Source organism: Coregonus clupeaformis, unplaced genomic scaffold (assembly GCF_020615455.1).
Source record: "Coregonus clupeaformis isolate EN_2021a unplaced genomic scaffold, ASM2061545v1 scaf2291, whole genome shotgun sequence".
Lineage (NCBI taxonomy): Eukaryota > Metazoa > Chordata > Actinopteri > Salmoniformes > Salmonidae > Coregonus > Coregonus clupeaformis.
Window position 1 is genome coordinate 65390 of NW_025535745.1, and position 6000 is coordinate 71389.

Genomic DNA, 6000 nt, shown 5'->3' on the forward strand with positions numbered 1-6000 from the left:
GTAGTCACCTGAAATGCATTTCAATTAACAGTTGTGCCTTCTTAAAAGTTAGTTTGTGGAATTTCTTTCTTTCTTAATGCGTTTGAGACAATCAGTTGTGTTGTGACAAGGTAGGGGGGGTATACAGAAGATAGCCCTATTTGGTAAAAGACCAAGTCCATATTATGGCAAGAACAGCTCAAATAAGCAAAGAGAAATGACAGTCCATCATTGCTTTAAGACATGAAGGTCAGTCAATACGGAACATTTCAAGAACTTTGAAAGTTTCTTCAAGTGCAGTCGCAAAAACCATCAAGCGCTATGATGAAACTGGCTCTCATGAGGACCGCCACAGGAATGGAAGACCCAGAGTTACCTCTGCTGCAGAGGATAAGTTCATTAGAGTTACCAGCCTCAGAAATTGCAGCCCAAATAAATGCTTCACAGAGTTCAAGTCACAGACACATCTCAACATCAACTGTTCAGAGAGGACTGTGTGAATCAGGCCTTCATGGTCGAATTCCTGGAAAGAAACCACTACTAAAGGACACCAATAAGAAGAAGAGACCTGCTTGGGCCAAGAAACACGAGCAATGGACATTAGACCGGTGGAAATTTGTCCTTTGGTCTGGAGTCCAAATTGGAGATTTTTAGTTCCAACCGCCATGTCTTTGTGAGACGCGGTGTGGGTGAACGGATGATCTCCGCATGTGTAGTTCCCACCGTAAAGCATGGAGGAGGAGGTGTTATGGTGCTTTGCTGGTGACACTGTCTGTGATTTATTTAGAATTCAAGGCACACTTAACCAGCATGGTTACCACAGCATTCTGCAGCGATACGCCATCCCATCTGGTTTGGGCTTAGTGGGACAAAAATTTGTTTTTTTAACAGGACAATGACCCAACACACCTCCAGGCTGTGTAAGGGCTATTTTACCAAGAAGAAGAGTGATGGAGTGCTGCATCAGATGACCTGGCCTCCACAATCCCCCGACCTCAACCCAGTTGAGATGGTTTGGGATGAGTCGAACGGCAGACTGAAGGAAAAGCAGCCAACAAGTGCGCAGCACATGTGGGAATTCCTGTAAGACTGTTGGAAAAGCATTCCAGGTGAACCTGGTTGAGAGAACGCCAAGAGTGTGAAAAGCTGTCATCAAGGCAAAGGGTGGCTATTTGAATAATCTCAAATATAAAATATATTTTGATTTGTTTAACACTTATTTGGTTACTACATGATTCCATATGTGTTATTTCATAGTTTTGATGTCTTCACTATTGCTCTACAATGTAGAAAATAGTGAAAAATAAAGAAAAACCCTTGAATGAGTAGGTGTGTCCAAACTTTTGACTGATAGTGTATGTACATTACGGACATTCAGATTCTGTGAGACAAAGAAAGAGCTCCAGGCTGGTACATGTCCTAACTTAACTGTCCTAACTTAACTGTCCTAACTTAACTGTCCTAACTTAACTGTTATCATACTGGTTATCAGTTAAATGGACGTTTTGGCCCACAATAAATCATATAATTTTACACAAGAAAATTGTCTATGTTACATAACACACATTAGTGATTGACATAAGGTATCAACTTACTCAAGGTTCCCCAGTCTCCAGTGTGAATCCTCCAGTCCTGCAGAGAGCAGCTCCACTCCTGAGTCTCCTGGGTGATTGTAGCTCAGGTCCAGCTCTCTCAGGTGGGAGGGGTTTAACCTCAGTGCTACGACCAGAGAAACACAGCCTTACTCTGTGACCAGACAGCCTGACAGCCTGCAGAGTTAAACATTATTTAATCACACACTGACTAAACACCAGACAATACAACCTTATTCTATTCTCAGATGCTGTAAACCAGGTCCAGCTCCTGTTTGCTGTAAACCAGGTCCAGCTCTAGTTTGCTGTAAACCAGGTCCGGCTCTGGCTTGCTGTAAACCAGGTCCGGATCCTGTTTGCTGTAAACCAGGTCCAGCTCCTGTTTGCTGTAAACCAGATCCAGCTCCTGTTTGCTGTAAACCAGGTCCGGTTCTAGTTTGCTGTAAACCAGGTCCAGCTCTAGTTTGCTGTAAACCAGGCCAGGCTCTAGTTTGCTGTAAACCAGGTCCGGCTCTAGTTTGTTGTAAACCAGATCAGGCTCTAGTTTGCTGTAAACTAGGTCCAGCTCTAGTTTGCTGTAAACCAGATCTGGCTCTAGTTTGCTGTAAACCAGGTCCAGCTCCTGTTTGCTGTAAACCAGGTCCAGCTCTAGTTTGCTGTAAACCAGGTCCGGCTCTGGCTTGCTGTAAACCAGGTCCGGATCCTGTTTGCTGTAAACCAGGTCCAGCTCCTATTTGCTGTAAACCAGGTCCAGCTCCTGTTTGCTGTAAACCAGGTCCGGCTCTAGTTTGCTGTAAACCAGGTCCAGGTCTAGTTTGCTGTAAACCAGGTCCAGCTCCTGTTTGCTGTAAACCAGGTCCGGCTCTAGTTTGCTGTAAACCAGGTCCAGCTCTAGTTTGCTGTAAACCAGGTCCGGCTCTAGTTTATTGTAAACCAGGTCCAGCTCTAGTTTGTTGTAAACCAGGACAGGCTTTAGTTTGTTGTAAACCAGGTCCGGCTCTAGTTTGTTGTAAACCAGGTCCAGCTCCTGTTTGCTGTAAACCAGGTCAGGCTCTAGTTTCCTGTAAACCAGGTCCGGCTTTAGTTTGCTGTAAACCATGTCCAGCTCTAGTTTGTTGTAAACCAGGTCAGGCTCTAGTTTGTTGTAAACCAGGTCAGGCTCTAGTTTGCTGTAAACCAGGTCCGGATCTAGTTTGTTGTAAACCAGGTCCAGCTCTAGTTTGCTGTAAACCAGGTCCAGCTCTAGTTTGCTGTAAACCAGGTCAGGCTCTAGTTTGCTGTAAACCAGATCAGGCTCTAGTTTGTTGTAAACCAGGTCCAGCTCTAGTTTGCTGTAAACCAGGTCCAGCTCTAGTTTGCTGTAAACCAGGTCCGGCTCTAGTTTGAGACTGATACAGTCTAACAGCATGCAGAGTTGAACATTATTTAATCACACACTGTTGCTCTCTAGTGGCGAAAATTAGAAATGGCAGCTCTTTATTCAGACTAGACAACCATTTTCTCCTCTTATTCTCAGATGCTCTAAACATAGACAATTTAACAACATGTCACGTCCCTGACAGACCTGGATTGAAATAGTGTCTGTTTTTCTTTCAAATAGGTTTAGACTTGCTATAAAACATGAGGTTTAATGAAAATCTTGTTTAATTCAGCTAAACTTTGTATTTAGATATTTGTTTCCTTACCTTGAAAGCAGTCTATGTATAAGGAAAGACTGCAGTAAACAATTAGCTGTTGTTAAGCCACTGACAACAAACGCTAATAATAACATTTTCAGCCCAAAACCCGATGTTAGTCAATCTCCTCCATTGAGCATGCACTGTAAAAATGTTCCTGTTGTTTTTATAGGCCAGTTGCCTGTAAGTTACCGTACCATATTTTATGGTGTCCAATATTGTTACTGTAATATTAATGAGAGCATTAGTGAGGTCGGGCACTGATGTTGGGCGATTAGCAGTCGGCGTTTCAATTCATCCCAAAGGTGTTTCATGGGGTTGAGGTCAGGGCTCTGTGCAGGCCAGTCAAGTTCTTCCACACCGATCTCGACAAAGCATTTCTGTATGGACCACACATTGTGCACGGGGGCATTGTCATGCTGAAACAGGAAAGGGCTTTCCCCAAATGTTTGCCACAAAGTTGGAAGCACAGAATCGTCTAGAATGTAATTGTATTAGGATTAAGATTTCCCTTCACTGGAACTAAGGGGCCTAGCCCGAACCATGAAAAACCGCCACAGACCATTATTCCTCCTCCACCAAACTTTACAGTTGGCACTATGCATTGGGGCAGGTAGCGTTCTCCTGGCATCCGCCAAACCCAGATTAGTCCGTCAGACTGCCAGATGGTGAAGCATGACTCATCACTCCAGAGAACGCGTTTCCACTGCTCCAGAGTCCAATGGCGGCGTGTTTTACACCACTCCAGCCGACGCTTGGCCTTGCGCATGGTGATGTTAGGCTTGTGTGCAGCTGTTCGGCCATGGAAACCTATTTCATGAAGCTCCCGACGAACAGTTATTTTGCTGACGTTGCTTCCAGAGGCAGTTTGGAACTCGGTAGTGAGTTTTGCAACCGAGAACCCGCTACGAGCTTCAGCAGTCGGCGGTCCTGTTTTGTGAGCTTGTGTGGCCTACCACCTCGTGGCTGAGCCGTTGTTGCTCCTAGACGTTTCCACTTCACAATAACAGCACTTACAGTTGACCGGGGAAGCTCTAGCAGAGCAGAAATTTGACCAACTGACTTGTTGGAAAGGTGGCATCCTATCACTGTGCCACGTTGAAAGTCAATGAGCTCTTCAGTAAAGCCATTCTACTGCCAATGTTTGTCTATGGAGATTGCATGGCGGCGTGCTCGATTTTATACACCTGTAGTGTGACTGAAATAGCAGAATCCACTAATTTGAAGGGGTGTCCACATACTTTTGTATATATAGTGTCCGTTAATTAGCCAGAAACAACAATACCATGCAACCTCTAATGGTGAAAAAAAAATTTGGGCGCTCCAAAAAATACGGTACGGTACTGTATTCTGTGGGGTGGAATTACAGTACCATTAGAAATACAGTAATTATTTCCCTTCCCACAACTTTTTCCCACAATGTACCATAATTTACAGTATGCTGCAGTATAATTCTTATACCTTATTACACCTTATGGAACAGCTGGGACTGTGAAGAGACACACACACAGGCACAGACACACATACACATGATAAGACATGGACTCTACATACACGTACACATTGTTGTATTGTAGATATGTGGTAGTAGAGTAGTGGCCTGAGGGAACACAAAGTGTTGTGAAAAGTGTTATGAAATGTCATGTCATGTAATATTTTTTATTGTATATAACTGCCTTAATGTTGCTGGACCCCAGGGGAGTAGCTGCTGCCTTGGCAGGAACTAATGGGGATCCATAATAAACCCCAGAAAGAGTAGCTTCTGCCTTGGCAGGAACTAATGGGGATCCATAATAAACCCCAGGAAGAGTAGCTGCTACCTTGGTAGGAACTAATGAGGATCCATAATAAACCCCAGGAAGAGTAGCTGCTGCCTTGGCAGGAACTAATGGGGATCTATAATAAACCCCAGGAAGAGTAGCTGCTGCCTTGGCAGGAACTAATGGGGATCCATAATAAAACCCAGGAAGAGTAGCTGCTTCCTTGGCAGGAACTAATGGGGATCTATAATAAACCCCAGGAAGAGTAGCTGCTGCCATGGCAGGAACTAATGGGGATCCATAATAAAACCCAGGAAGAGTAGCTGCTGCCTTGGCAGGAACTAATGGGGATCCATAATAAACCCCAGGAAGAGTAGCTGCTGCCTTGGCAGGAACTAATGGGGATCCATAATAAAAACCCAGGAAGAGTAGCTGCTGCCTTGACAGGAACTAATGGGGATCCATAATAAACCCCAGGAAGAGTAGCTGCTGCCTTGTCAGCAGCTAATGGGGATCCTTAATAAATACAAATACAAATGCTTTTTACTGTATTTTACTGTTGATAAATGTAAAAATGTACCATAAATCACAGCTTTCCATTACAGTGTAATATTCGGTGTAATAAATTTTGTAAATCATATAAATGTTGTACATGCCTTGTTTGGTTGGTTCACTTGAGACCTTGATGTCTTTCAATCCTATCAATCCCATAATGCTGTGCGGTTACAGTAATGTACTGTTAAAACAAAGTTTATTTGGAATTTACGGTATCATTTACTGTTTACGCCTAAAATAATTAATACGGTACTTTACTGTTAGTTTTATTGTATAATACTGTCAAAACAACAAGAACGTTTTACAATGTGTTATAAAAGGTAATGCCCAAATCATATCTTCAATTGATTTTGTTGCTCAATGACTTGGTATAAAATATTTTTGTAGATTATTCAGGTATGAAATGTAAAACAAAACCAAAGTGTGGATTGCAGTCAC